This window comes from Equus asinus, chromosome 7, assembly GCF_041296235.1.
Source record: "Equus asinus isolate D_3611 breed Donkey chromosome 7, EquAss-T2T_v2, whole genome shotgun sequence".
NCBI classification, from domain to species: Eukaryota; Metazoa; Chordata; class Mammalia; order Perissodactyla; family Equidae; genus Equus; species Equus asinus.
The window spans coordinates 9,035,124-9,051,561 of NC_091796.1; the positions used below are offsets into that span (position 1 = coordinate 9,035,124).

Sequence of the window (16,438 nt, forward strand, 5' to 3'; positions counted from 1 at the left end):
TAAAAAAAGTCTTCATAAATTCAAAAGAATCAAATTTCAAAATTACGTTCTATGCCCATAATATGATATAATTAAAAATTTATAATAAATGGATAAGTAAATATTCCATAAGTATAAAAAGTAAATATTATATTTCTAAGGAACATATAAGTTTAAAAGGAAACTGTAAGTAACTATAAAATATTTACATTTTAATGAAAATGAAAATAATAAATAAAAAATACATGGCTTTAAAAATATTTTTCATGAATGAGAAAGGTTGAAAACAAAGAACTCAGGCATTCAGGTGAAGAAGTTAAAAAAAAACCAACAGAGCATTTCCATAAATAAAGGCATAATAAAGACAAGAGCAGAAATCAATGAAAGGAAGAAGAAAATGAGAAGTTTAAAAAACCAAAAGGTCTATTTGAAAGGTAAAAGAGATTTCTGGCAAGTTTGATGAGAGAAAACAGAGAGAAGGTAGAACTAAATCAAGTACAAGATGAGAAGGGAAAAACGGAACAAACAAAAAATCTAAATATTAATAGGAAGTTTGTAAACAACTGAATACTAATTAATGTGAAAACATAGATGAAAAGATATATATCTAGAAAAATATAAAATGCAAGGCAAAACTATAATGCTAATCGAATAAAATGTAAGATAATATCTTTGTGATGCATGGAGTGGGGGAGTATTTCCTAAAGAAAGCTACTGAAGCCCAGCTCAGGACAAACTGGAAGGCATTCAAATTTGCTGATTTCTGTTCAGTGCAGGACTCCATAAAGTTGACAGACAGATGATAGAGGTGAGAAATTATTTACAACATCTAAAACTGAAGTAAGACTAGTGTTTAGAATAGATAAGAGAACCTTGCAAAACAGCAAGAAAAAAATACAGGAACTCTGGCAGGAAAACAGACAAATGATATAATCAGTCAATTCCTGGGAGAATAAAGCCTGAAAGCAAACACGCATAGGAAGAATTTCTCAAATTCACTGAGTGTAGAAAAACACGTGTTAAAACACAATTGATTATCATTTTATACCCATCAGATCTGGAAAAGTTAATGAACGATGGAAGGCATCAATGAGAATGTGTGAATATAAAACCCACATGCATCCAGAAGATGTGTAGAATGAGGCTGCAGTCTGGAAAGGCATCTGGTAGTACATATTCAAATTAAGTTTTCACCTATCTTTAACACAATGATCCCATTCGTTTTATATATCCCAGAAAATTTCTCACATTGGATCATAAAGACAGTACAAAAATCTTAATTACAATATTGTTTGAGGTAATGAGAAGTTGCTAGCAATCTAGTTTCTATCACAAGGAGAATGGAAAAGTAAAATATAATGGGTGCAAACTATGGGATATCATATAGAAATTAGAAGCAAATGGCAAAATGGACACAAAGAAATGCAAATAGGTCTTAAAAGCCATAATGCATGATGAATAAAAATAAGAAACACAATACGTTATGACACAATGGTACTCGAATTAACAACGCAGTACATGTTCAAGAAACCAACAGTACACATTTATAAGAATCACACAAAGCTTTCCATCAAACATTATAGTAATTTTCTATGAAGGAGGAGAGATGAATGAGATCAAGTTATGAAAATAAAATAGATTAATCCATGTTATAGAAACCAATGATGATAGCATTCATTAATTGAGTAACACGATTAAATCAACCTGTGCAGCTAAGTTCTACCACACCAGGAAAAGAAAAAGGAAGGAAGCAAGGAAGGGAGGGAGGGAGGGAGGGAGGGAGGAACGGAGAGATAGGAAGTAAGGAAAATCCACTTTCCAAAGAAAAGTCAACCAAATGATGTGTCAACCACTATTACTTCTATGCTCATTACAACTTACCAATGCTCTGAATTAGTCTTCAGCTCAGCTGTCTATGGCTTGGTATATGATACCTTTTAACATAACTAATTGGCATAATTATGTTCTTCTAATAAAGACACAGAATATAAAAGAGTATTGGTATGATCATTAATATATATCAATTCCAAAGAGTACAAAAAAGATAAAAGACTATAATTATTTTCCTAAGCTTATGAGACCAACTCTAGGTGTGATCCATGGGTTAAGTGTCAATCATGTTTAATGTTTACCTATATACTTATAGCATCCAGACATTATATCAGAATTACTTACACATTTGTATTTAGTTAAGTATATATATTTAGGTATATATAACTTCAAGTAATAGAAAACCCAATTATCAGTGACTGAAATTTGGGGTAGGCAAACTGTAGTCTGGGGGCCAAATTTGGTTTACCATCTGTTTTTGTAAATAAAGATTTATCAGAACACAGCCACAACCATTTGTTTACATATCGTCTATGGCTACTTAATATACAAGTGCAGAGTTGAAGAGTGGCAACAGAGACTATATAATATGCAAAGCCTAAAATTTTTACTATCCGATCTTTTACAGAGAAAACTTTGCTGCCCACTGATTTAAACAAACAGAACTTTATTTTTCTCACATAAGAACTCTACAGTAGGCAATTATTGCTGTCGGTTCAGCAGTTTGATGATATTAGAGGCAGCATCGCAGGCCCAAATATCTGTCCTTCTCTTGGCATTTATCTTTTGCTCACTCCTCATGGACACAAAATGGGTTACAACTGGGTGTCGAGTCAGCAATTATTTAAATAAACCTCCAGGCCTGAATTGTCAAAGTTGTAGCATATTTCCCTTCAAATACAATGTCTATAATGTACATACCTCCTATAGGCCACGAGGGAAGGGTGGCTCTCTCACTTTTGCCAGCCTAAAAGAATTCTTTCCCAAATGAAAGATAAAACAAAAATGTAAATGGTTCACCACTAGAGTTAGATCGCAATGCAGAGATCCCTGCGGCGCAACTGACCTACTCATGGGAGCTTTTTTAAAAGCAGAGCATTTTCTCCAGCCGGACAGAGAAGAGAAAGTCAGATTCCAAGCTTGAGAAGGCTTTGATGTGCCATTGGGGTCTCAGTGAGGGAAAGAACCAAATATGTCAAGGATTGTGGGCAGCCTCTGGTTGATGAGAGCAGCCCCTTTTGGAGACCAGCAAGGAAACAGGAACCTCAGCCCCATAGCCCTGAGTGGCTGAATTAGCCATCTACAGAAGGAGTTTGGAAGCAGATGTTTCTCTAGAGCCCTCAGACAACTCAGTCTGATGGACATCTTGACTTCAGCCTTGTGAATCTCTCAGCAGAGGACCCAGGCACGCTGCACCTTTGACCTTTAGAACAGTGAGCTTATCAATGGGGGTTTTTTTGAACCCCTGAGTTTGTGGTAATTTGTTATACAACAATAGAAAATAAAAACTCTAGTCCAATTATTTTTAATGATAGAAGTGCATAAAAGATCCAGCCTTTGGGGACAATGTTGGGTCTGACCACATCAGTTTACGTGCAAGATGAAACTAGACTAAAAGATAGGAAAGTTGACTTTTTGGCCCCCTATCAGAGAGTTGGCTATACCAGCCCTAAGACTAGGTCATATCATGGTAGCCCCAGCTCAGGAGTACAATTTCCCCTATAACGAGATAAACTTTTCATAAAGGATAAAAAGACATAAAAAGATTTCCAGGCTACTGAAAATCAGGTTAAAATTTAACTTTATAGTACTGTACACTAGATATTTAAATGTGATTAACTAGATTCAAAGATATAGAAAAGAAGAACTAGGGGGAAATCATTGCATTTTTAAGCAAACATTTACAATCTCTCTGTTTCTCTTTTTGTCTCCAAAACCAACCAACCAACCAAGCAACCCACCTCATTTCCCCGAATATTATATAGTAGGAATTCAACCATTTCTTCAGGAAATCAAACTATGTGACAATAATTCTGAGCAGAACAAATTTAACAGTTATCATCAAAACAACTAATTTTACTGAGACTCAAGACCCATCTTTCCCTAAATTAAGAACCTGTCCTCTAATCAATAAAATCAGTTTATTGGCTGCTATTGGTTCATAACCTAGGATTGTTAATGTTCAATTGAAATTTTACCTTTTTTTAATAGAAGCATTGAATGTAAAAAGCTTTAGAATTTTTAAAATATCATACAAATTTTAAACAAATATGAAACAGCATTGTTATTTATAAAATAAAAGTTGCTAGATAGATATTTATAGCGAGGTACAAAGTACTAAATCAAGAACGAATTCACATTGGAATATTTTTCAAATTGTTAGTTGTAAATGAATATACATTCATTACTTGAGGTACATATATAACTTTCTGTTAATGGCAGAGAAACAATTTATCCTCGGTAAACATTATGCAATAAGCATTTCTCCTCTTGTATCTGTCAGATATTGAACAATTAGGCAGACTGTTAATGGGTGAAAAAGAGATTTTTAAAAAAGAGAAATGCATTGATGATATTCTGAGATAATAATTAAGGGCATTGTATCTAAATCCATGAAATAAACGTAAAAATGCTTCAGAAAGGATGGAAATAATGTCATAACAGAATTGAGCTACCGAATATTCTTTCTCAAATTGCTATCTGATTTACCATATACAATGACTTCTTTGGAATTACAAGCTACTTTATCATGCAAATTGGTCTCAAAATTTTTCTAAAGTTGGTACGAATTGTTTCTCTGGTTTCAAAGATGCAAAATCTGAAGCAGAAATGACTTGTGCCATCATAGTTGTCTTACATTTTACATATTCTCTTAAATGAAATTATCATCTCATGCGAGCTATGATATTATTTTCACTTTACAGATAAGAAAGTGAAAGAAAGATGTTGTTTAAATCATACTATTTTTTTGTGATGTAGTACCATTATGGATCAGTGCCTCACACAAACACACAAATGGATAGTTTTAAAAAGCAGAATAAAGACAGTAATGTTGTTAACATAAATCATATCGCTATATACTCTAGTCAAGCCCAGATTAATCACACAGATATTTTCTAAGAGTCTGATTCCATATTTCTCAGTGAACAGATATTTGTTAGAGATCGACAGATTATAAACAAAAATCCTGATTGCTGGTGATCTATTTTCCATGGCATCCTTAAGCCACACAGAATGATGTTTATCGGAGATATCTTAGATGATATAAAATTTTAATTGACTTTGATTCAAATATTACAAAGATCAAGTTTAGCTTTGGGAGTTCTCTATTATTTTCAGATCACAACTTTGCCATTCCCTCCATCCGCAGTTCTTAAACTTGGTCTCTTCTGCTAATTTCTGGCTTTAGAGTTGCCCATTCACAACCCATCCATCTCTGTGAGAGACGGGGCATCAAGCCGTGGGCATTCTCACACCTTCTTTCCATCCTACATAAAAACCAACTTTTCCTATTCCATTTCTTTGAGTCTTCCCTGAGTGACCAGCATGTGACCAAATGATATGAGTAAAGCAATCAATAAATGATCATAGATTAACATGCGACTGTCCCAGAAACCAATGTGTGTGTTAATAGGAGCGTATGTTCAAGAAACTGAGACCTCTTCAAGCTAAGAGATCACAGATGGATGAATAAATGAGTGAGTGAATAAACAAATGAATAAGATGTCTTAACCCAAATAAACAATTATCACTCCGGGAACTTCTGGCAGGTTTTTCAAGAGACACCAAGCCTTTGAATATTCCACATCACACCAAGTGTGTGCCCATCCAAGAATATAGCCATTGGAATGAAAATGAAAATGTTCAACACAACATATTGTACACATGTGCGTTTCCACTCTGACCAATAATTTTGCTTCTAGCTTTAATGACATGCTATATTTATAGGTGGCTATTTTTCACCAGTACGTCTTCATCTTTTCCCCAACTCTCTCAGACGTCTGCTTTACATAAAGATAAATACTGACAACTCTAAATAGGAGTAAACCAGATAAAATAAAATGATGTTTTCAATGTCAGGTTGCAGGGGACTTAGAAAGAAGATTGGTCCCAACACAGGCATCACTTTTCTGGCATCACATAATTTGCACCACTGGAAGTTCACAAAGTTCTATCTTTATTCATCCTTCTAAGAGATTTTATTTATGTTTTCCTCTCTACGGACAGCACTCATGTTTATATTACTAAAATTTCTATAAACTGTTTCTTTTGCATCTGCCTAGAAAATTAAGGAAAATTTATTAGCTGATTCTATGTAAATTGCTGTAGTTCAGTTTTCATTGAGGATAAATTTGTTTTGAATATCTGTTATGACAATTATATAAAGCTAAATTTTCAATCCTAATGCATTTTTAATAACTTCCTTCAGTAGCTAGTGATTTGAATTTCAAATTTCTTTCTACCAAGAAGTAAAAGAAAAAGTATATACAATTTTATAGCAGTTTTATATAAAAATTGATTTATGCAGCAAGATCTCTCTCATTGTAAACATATCAAATGTCTAATTGAGATCATTAATACTCATAAGCTTTATAATATGTATATTTCAGATAGAACCTGCCAACTTTAACTTTGGTAAAGAAGTAATTGTGTCCTTAGCTTATTTTTCAGAAGTCTGTCACTTAGGTTGGAAACATTTCATTCATTTGATTGATTACTTCAGTTTATTGCTATTGAGCACTACAGCAGATTTTAAGGCATATCAAAATAATGGACTAATCACAAGTTTAAAGTATTTAAACACTAACAAATAGAAAAAATTGGGAAATGCACACTAGTCTATTTCTTTAAGCCACCTTGAAAATGAAAAAAATTTTTTTTTCTTTTTGTAATTCACAAGATCCAGTATTTGGACTGACCGTTAGTTGTCCAAGGGAAAACAAAGATTTTAAATATGCCAGCCTTTTTCATACGGAGATCTTTATTTACCTGACCATCAGAGGGAACTATGAGAAATTTACAGCTTCAACAATGTTCACATCTGAAACAAAGATTCATAATTCTACAAACGGAAGAAGCCATAGGAAGTGATGGTTCAGTCTTTGATGCTGCAGGAGCAAGATCATATTTCAAGATAAAATTACAAAGATTTGGGATTGCTTTTTTTGCTTTGATGGCTGATTGTCCAGGGCTTGGACAAATTAACACCATCCAACCCCTATGGTGGCCTTCTCTGTACCGCCAACACCCACTCACCCTCTCAGACGGAGGGGCAGCCCCAGGGAAGAGCAGGACACACGGCCTCTGATGTTCTGTCTTCTCTCTTCTTCCCCTTTGCAAATGTCAATATTTTTAATAATTTTCTTTTTGGTAAAATAAAAAATTCTCTCTTTAGAATTATTAAATTTTTCAGTTAGGAGTATATTTAAAGAGTCTTGATAATTAATATAAATTTTACTCTTTAGTATTTTAACATTTATTCTATTAGCAGTTCCTCATTTAAGTGGCAGTTTTCATAATTTTCTATCATTTTTTGAATTAGCTATTGTGTTCAATAAAGTGTCAACTTTTTTTATTTGTAACTCTCCATAAACTTAGAATTGAAATATGTGGATGTCACCATAAGGCTGGTACCAAAGTCCATGTCTTTTAGAGAAAAAAGTTTTATTTTGCACTGATCAGACTTTCACAGAGAGGTATCACTATACCACCACCTTAACATTTATTCTATTCAATAGATTTCCTCGGCAATTTCCACTACAATCTGGCTGTATTTCTGTTTGTTTAATGAAAGTATCTACCTGAATATACCATAAACACCTCAAATCTAACATGCCAAGCTTTCTTCACCACTGACAACTGCTCCTCCTCACACAGTCCCTGCCTCCATCCAGCATGACCACTCATCTGTCACCCACTCTTGCAAAGATATTAACTCTTACTCCTCTCTTCCATTTCCCCTATATCCGATCAGTTACTAAGTCATTTTAATTCTCCTTGACTGTATCTGGAAAATATCAGCAAAATACATCTCCTTTCCATTCACTTTATCTTTCTCCATTCAGCACTTTGTTTATTTTGGGGCAGTGGGAATATTATATTATAATATTCTACTAACTCATTTCTCTGTATATAATCTATTACCCTATTCATTTGATGTGATTTCATATAAATTACTTTTTTCTAAATACTTATTTGAAGATATGAAAAGCCATTTAAAACCCTTCACAATGTCTCTATTGCTTAAAGGATGAAGACTAAACTCATGAGTGAAGGATTTGTGATCCTTCATACGCCCCCTCCATTGCTTTGGGGCTCAGCTTCCCCCACTGTAGCCCTCCTTTCAGAGTTTGTCGACACTAGATTACTTAAATTTTCTTCAATTCCCCATGCAATGTAACTTTTCAGTACTTGTAATCATGCTTTTTCTTCCTCGTATAATGCATTCCTCTCCATTACTTTATTTGTCAAGACAAAGTAGTCTTAAGAAGCCCCTTTGCCCTCACCTAATTTCCAAAGGCAGAATGAACTGTTCCTTTATACTTTTATAACTGCACTTTGCACTTCATCATACTTCATTATAGTTAGCTATTTATAAACCTTACTTCATGGGACTGCAAAATTTTAATTATTGACTGCCCCAAACACTCTTTCTAGAAGTTCCTAAGTGGTATCTTATTCACTCTTCATGACAGTCCTGGAGGAGCCGGGCAATTATTGTCCACATTGTACAAATAAGAAGAGTACTTTCATCTTCTGAGCTTCAGTGTCTGTCTTGTCACTAAACACAGTCGTCTTACAAAAATATATATTACATTAATCATAGTATTTTACTTATTATATGGCATTGGGTTTACTAGTAGTTTCCCAATAGACAGGGCAGGTCTCTTTTCCTTTGTAGCATAATGCCGATCACCCTTAGAGACAGGACATACCTGTATTTACTTATCCAACCCAATGAAAGAAAATATTTATGTTGTAAGTTTTTACTTTCATTTGAGCAATTTTAGAGTTGCTTAATGGGAATACAATTGTGATGGCAGGGAAGATCATATCTGAGTGAGTAAGAGTGGCATTATAGAACGACAGAAGACACGATAAAAGAGAATTTGAATAACACTAGATGTACATCTAAGAAAAAAGGAAGCAAACATCAGTGCCTTGGTGCTGGTTAAGACGACAGGCAGAAGAAAAGGAGTGAGACTGACACAGTACTTTGGTTTGAATGCCTAACAGACACTTCAAATTTAATATATACAAAGTGAAAGCTTGTGATTTTTACCCAAAGCCTATAATAAGACAGCCAGTTAGAAGCATTAGGCAAAACTTGCTAAAATAGAATCAAAATAAGAGAACATTTACATACTTTCTTGAAAACAACTCTCAAGATTTCTTATTACTGATGAATCATGCCCAAATTTTTCTTCCATACCAGGAGTGGGCTAACTTCACCATTTTAATTCAAAATCACTGAAGAAAAAAATAAGATAAAAATTCCTGAAAGGAAATTTAAATCACTATGAAACTGAGTTAGCCTCCCAAATGCTATGAAGAATAAGTTGGAATAATAAAAACTTTAATCTTCATAACATTGCCACGAGAAAGGTAAATTTTAGCTGTCACATGCACTGAATCTAGGTATTTAAGTACTGTAGGGAGCTTCAAGCTACAGTCAATGGCATCTGTTTAGTTATTTAATAAAAGATTAACTGTTCCTTTTCTCAATGTGCTCCTACTGATCTCGTGCTGCTGATTTCTCACAGACTGGAGAGAGAAAGCTCACACACATAAAGTATGTATGTTTTTGAAATGTTAGTCATAGTTTTCTAGTATTAATTTTTATCCAATCTACTTATATCTGCATTCATATTCTATTCTTTTTTTTTTTTTTTTGGTGAAAATGAATGATCCCTGGTTCTGTGAAAAACCAAATCATGTAATTATACACAGGAACTTTCTAATCATCACATTTTTGATCATTCCCATTGGCATACAGGTGTGGTACAATATATGTCATATTTAAAAAATATATCTGCTACATACCTTGGCTCAATTTTACAGCAAAATTTCTTGAAAAAAATTGTCTGAGTAGCTGCCTCTTCCTCACCTCTTATTCTCCTATAAGCCACTCCAAGTGAAATTAGTCCCCATATTTCACTGCAATAGCTCTTGGTAAAGCCACCAAAGACCTCCATGTTGTAAATCCAATAGTCCCTTTCCTGTCATCATTCTCATTCTCTCAAACTAGACACAGACGACTGTTTGGTCAATTTTTTTAGCACAGTTTTCTCTTGGTTCCCAGTGGTTTACTCTTAATGCTATTGCTCTCATCTTACTCCCTGCTTTTCTCAGATTTCTCCTCCACCTCTGCTAATTCTCTAAGTGTCGCAGTGTTAATTATGTCCTTTTTCTTCATTCTCTTCCAAGAGACATTTCATCCAATGCTACACAGTAAAATACTATCAATATGCCAATGGCAGCCAAATGAATAAGATTATCAATGACACCCCACCCCAGCCCACATTTGTTTAACTGATTACTTGACATTTTAGCTTTAATGCCTAAAAGACATTTCAAATTTAACGTGTACAAAGTGAAAGCCTGTGATTTTTACTCAAAGCCTGCTCTTCTAGCCTTCCCCCACTTCATGAATTGCACCATCCTCGTCTCTGTTGCTCAAGCCCAAATTCTTGAATCACCCATGATCGTAACTTCCACTGATGCCCAACATCTAATCCATAAGTACATCCTGTCCATTTTACAAACCATATCCAAAATTTGTCCTTTGACCTTCAACTTCAATACTAACATCTTCAGTCAAGCCACCATCACATCTAACTAACCTAAACTAACAATGGCCAATATTTGTACAACTTACCATATGCCAAGTAAGTAATTATATGCTTAGCTATAAAATATCATTTGTTAGTAACATCTAGTTATATTGAATCTCATTATATGTCTGTGAACCATTTATTCATTACAATAACTCTCTTTGGTAGACACCATTATAATCTTAATGTCAGAGAGAAAAATTGGGTACATAGAAGTTTAAATAGCTTATTCAAGTCCACACAGCTGTTAAATATGGAGGCCAGATTCCAGAGCCTACAATATTATCCACTCTGCAACGTAGTTAAGATTCTTTTTTCTTCCAGCATTATTATTGGGATATAATTGACATATAACATTGTGTAAGTTTAAGGTGTACAATGTGATGTTTTGGTACACATATGTATTGTGAAATGACCACCACAATAAGGTCAGTTAACATCTCCATCATCATTGGTCACAGGGTAAGACAAATAAGTTCTGGGGAGCTAATGTACAGCATGGTGACTACAGTTAACCAACTCTATTATATACTTGAAGTTTGACAAGAGGTAGATCTTAAATGTTCTAAACACACAGACACACACACACACACACACAAGTGGTTAAGATTCTTGATCTTTTTCAACAATCTGTTTTCCAGAATGATCTCTTTCCTTGTTGACTTTGTTGAGGAATAATTTATACGTGATAAGTTGCATCCATTTAAAGTAAACAATTGAATGAGTTTTGATAGTTGTATGCATTTTTTTTAAACTACCACCACAATAAAGATAAAGAATGCTTCCATCACGCCCTAAAACTGCCTTATGTCCATTTGGAGTCCATCCCTCCATCAATTCCTCCCTCAAACTAGGCAACCAAGCTATGATTTTTGTTACTACAAGTAAGTATGAAATCAGACAATATGTATTATTTTGGGTCTGAAGTCTTTCAATCAGCATAATGATTCTGACACGATTCATCTGTTATTATGTGTATCAGTAGATCTTTCCTATCTATTGTTCAGCATATTCCATTGATGGATAAACCACAATTGGTTTATTCATTCTCCCGTTTAGGCTGTTTCCACTTTTCAGCTATTTTGAATAAAGCTGCTATGTACATTTTTGCACATGTCTGTATTTGGACATGGCTATTCATTTTGGGGAGGTAAATTCTTAGAAGTGGAATAGTTGGACAGATATATGTTTAACTTTTTAAAGAAACTACCCATTTCCATGAAAAATGTCATTGGGAATTTGATAGGTTGCATTGAATCTATAGATTGCTTTAGGTAATATGAACATTTTAACTATGTTAATTCTTCCAATCCATGAGCATGGAATATCTTTTCATTTCTTTATATCTTCGTCAATTTCTTTCAACAATGTTTTATACTTTTCAGTGTACAGGTCTTTCACCTTTTTGGTAAATTTATTTCCAGGTATTTTATGCTTTTGGTTGTGATTATAAATGAGATTGTTTTCTTGATTTCTCTTTCTAATAGTTCATTATTAGTGTACAGAAATACAACAGATTTTTGTATGTTGATTTTGTACCTGGCAACTTTACCATATTCATTTAACAAAGAATCCTAAAATTTATATAAAACAACAAAAGGTCCTGAATAGCCAAAGCAATTCTGAGAAAAAAGAACGAAGCTTGAGGTATCACACTCCCTGATTTCAAAGCATACTACAAAGCTGTAGTAATCAAGACAACATGGGATTAGCAGAAAAACAGACACACAGATCAATGAAACAGAACTGAAAGGCCAGAAATAAACCCACATATCCATGGGCAGCTAATTTTCAACAGGGAAACAAGAACACAAAACGGAGAAAGCAAAGTCCCTTCAATAAATGGTGTAGGGAAAACTGGACAGCCACATGCAAAAGAATGAAAGTAGACCCTTATCTTACACCATACACAAAAATTAACTCAAAATGGATTGAAGACTTGATCATATGACCTGGAACCATAAAACTCCTAGAAGAAAATATAGGCAGTATGCTCACTGACATCAGTCTTGGCAATAATTTTTTGAATCTGACACCAAAAGTAAAGCAATAAAAAAGCAAAAATAAACAAATGGGACTACATCAAACTAAAAAGCTTCTGCACAGCAAAGAAAACCATTAACAAACCAAGAAGACAACCTACCAAATGGGAGAAGATGTTTGTAAATCAAACATCCAATGAGTTAATATCCAAAAAAAACCCATCATATAACTTAACAACAAAAAGCCAAACAACCCAATTAAAAAATGGGCAGACGATCTGAACATGTTTTCAAAAAAGATATACAGATAACCAACAGGCACATGAAAACATGTTCAACATCACTAATTATTAGAGAAATGCAAATTAAAACCACAGTAAGATATCACCTCAAGCCCATCAGCATGACTATTATTAAAAAGACAAAAAATAACAAGTATTGGAGAGGATGTAGAGAAAAGGGAACCCTCATACACTGCTGGTGGGAATGTAAACTGGTGCAGCCACTATGGAAAACAGTATGGAGGTTCCTCAAAAGATTAAAAATAGAAGTACCATATGATCCAGCTATTCTACTTCTGACTATTTATCCAAAGAACACGAAAACGGTAATTTGAGAAGATATATGCACCCCTATGTTCATTGCAGCATTATTCACAATAGCCAAGAAGTGGAAACAACCTATGTGCCCATTGACAAATGAATGGATAAAGAAGATGTGGTGTGTGTGTGTGTTTGTATATGTACATATTCATATAGTGGTATATGTGTGTATATATAGTATATACATACAGTATATATATACTATATACATAGGGTATACACATATATATATGGTATATGTATATATATAGTGGTATATATGTGGTGTGTGGTATAAGATGTGGTATATACATATATACATACACACACAGTGGTATATCTGTGGTGTATATATACTAAGTGAAGCTAGTGTAAGCTAAATAAGTGAAATAAATCAGATAAAGACAGACAAATACTGTGTGATTTCACTCATATGTGGAAGACAGAAAAAAACAAACACATAGATACAGAGAACAGATTGGTGGTTACCAGAGGGGAAGGGGGATGGGAGGAGGGTGAAAGAGGTAAAAGGGGACACTTGTACAGTGATGGATAGAAACTAGACTTTTGGTGGTGAATATGATGTAGTCTATACAGATGCCAAAATATAATGATGTACACCTGAAATTTATATAACGTTATACACCAATGCTACCTCAATAATAAAAAAAAGAAAATGCCCAAGAGTTTGACAAAGTGCTTGTACAATTTTCCATTTCAGCAATATATGAGTTCTAGTGTCTCCACATTTTCAACTCCAGTTAGTTTGTCTTTACAATTTCAGCCATTCGAATGGGTGGACAGTGATATCTTATTTTGGTTTGAATCTAAATGTTAAAGATAACTAATGATGTTGAGCATCTTTGCATGTTCTTATTTGCTGTTTATATAACTTATTTGGGAAAATGTTCACATCTTTTGTCTATTTTTAAATATTGAGCTATCTTCTTATTATTGAGTTATAAGAATTAAGTATTTTGAATACTAGTTCTTTGTCAGATATATATTTGCATAATTTTTTCCAGACTTACTTGCCTTTTTACCTTGTTAACTGGAAGAGAAAAAGTTTAAATTTCCATATAACTCAATTTACCAAGTGATTTTTTTTCTTATGGTTCATACTTTTTGTGCCCTGAGAAATATTTCTTATCACAAGGTGGAAAAAGTTTTCTACTATATTTACTACTGGGAGTTTTATACTTTTGGCTTTAAATTTAGACTGATGATCTGTTTTGAGTTTATTGTATGTATGGTGTGAGGTAAGATCAATGTTCATTTATTTACATAGAGACATCCAGTTGTTCTGGCACCATTTATTGGAAAGAGTTTTCTTTCCTTTTGACTTGTCTTCACACATTTGTCAAAATGCAATTGAGCATACATGTGAGTTTATTTCTAACCTCTCTATTCCCTTCCATTGAGCTATATAGATATCCTCCTGCTAAAGTCACATTATGCTGATTTCTGTAAGTTTATATTAAGTAAGTCTTGATATCTTGTAGTGTAACACTTACAACTGTTTTTCTTTATTAAAACTGCTTTGGCTAATATAGGTTATACAGACATACATACATACAGAGATCATCAATATCTACAAAAAAAGACTCCTGGAATGCTGTATATCAATTTAGGGAGAACTGACATCGTAACAATATTAAATCAACCAATCAAAGAATATTTTATATCTCACCATTTATTTGTATCCTTCTTTCTTTAATTTTCTCAATTATGTTCCATAATTTTCAGTGTAGAGGTTTTACATGTGCTTTGATAAACTTATTCAAAATTAGTTGCTGGCATTATTGTAAATTGAGTTCTTTTTTTAAAAAATTAATTTACCAAGTATTAACTGCTATTATTAAAAATACAATTGACTATAAACATACCATTAACTAAATTTATTCATTAGTTCTGGTACTTGTTTTGAAGATGAGCAAGCATTTTCAAGAAACAATTATGTCACTGAGAATAAAAACAGTTTTCCTTTCTCTTTTCTGTGGGTTTTTGTTAGATGCTCTTTTTTTGATCAAGGAAGTTCACTCTATTCTTAAGTTTCTGAGAGTTTAAATCATAAATGGATGTTGAATTTTGTCAAATGCCTTTTCTGTATGAATTTAAATGATCCTATGATATGTTCTCTTTTATTCTACATCATTCTATTGATTGATTTTCAAATGTTAAAATAACCTTGCATTTCTATCATAAATCTTATTTGATCATATGTTATCATTTTAATGTATTGTTTAATTAGATTTGCTAATATTTGGTTAACAAATTTTGGTTTGTAGGAACATTGATTAGTCACTTTCTTCCACTGTCTTTGTCTAGTTTTGGTTTTCGGATAATGCTGGTCTGATAAAGCGAATTGGAAAGGGTTTCCTCCTTTTTTATTTTTCTTAAGTACTTATTTAGATTCTTTTTTCCCCTTACATATGTTTCAGTAGTCACAAGTGAAGTGATACAGACCCGAAGTTTTTTTGGTGAGAAGGTTTTTAACCATACGTTCAGTATAGTGTCAATTATCAGTAGTATCATAAAGAGTAGTTTCACTGTCCTAAAAATCCTCTGCGCTCTGCCTAGTTATCCCTCCCACCCCCTCAACCCCTGGCAAGCACTCTATTTTTAATAAAAGGAGAAATTAGAACTATATATCACATACAATAAATTCTACAAATTCATGACATTAGCCAGTGTAACTTGCTCTCTATTACCACCAATAAAGAAGCAGAATCTTTACTGAGGCTATTTATGCCTTCCACCAACACGCAACACTGTGTCACAATCCTGAGTTCTGATCATGAGTCTTCCACATTAGTATAAAATACTTAACTGTGTTTTGATGTTTTCATCAAAGATAACTTTAGGCAGCACATTTAGCATCATTCTAAGATTATGTTTTACAGACTTTTAATTCCTATGAAATTGGTATTTCATTCATAGAATTTATGCCACATCTCTATACATCAACATACTTGATCACTTTCTTGTTAAGGCTGTAAACAGCAAATGCCACGTACATTAACAGTGTCATTAACACTGCTAGTGTCAGCCTCAAAAGTTTTATCTCCTAAATATGGACCACAGTTTAAATCAAAGTAACAAATGCACAATTAACCTGAACAGAGGAACATGCCTACTCAGCACATTGGAAAATGATCTAGTTGAGTTATGAGTCATCTCATATTGCAAAGTAGCAATAAAAATGAGTCTTTCATTTTGCAGAGGTACCACT

The 16,438-nt window shown here is 33.5% G+C and overlaps 1 protein-coding gene across 1 annotated transcript in view; it reads right to left on the bottom strand.

Annotated features, from left to right (window-relative positions):
* The window catches only part of DOK6 (docking protein 6), a 407,036-nt gene that overhangs the window by 259,608 nt on the left and 130,990 nt on the right, over window positions 1–16,438 (bottom strand). The window lies entirely within an intron of this gene.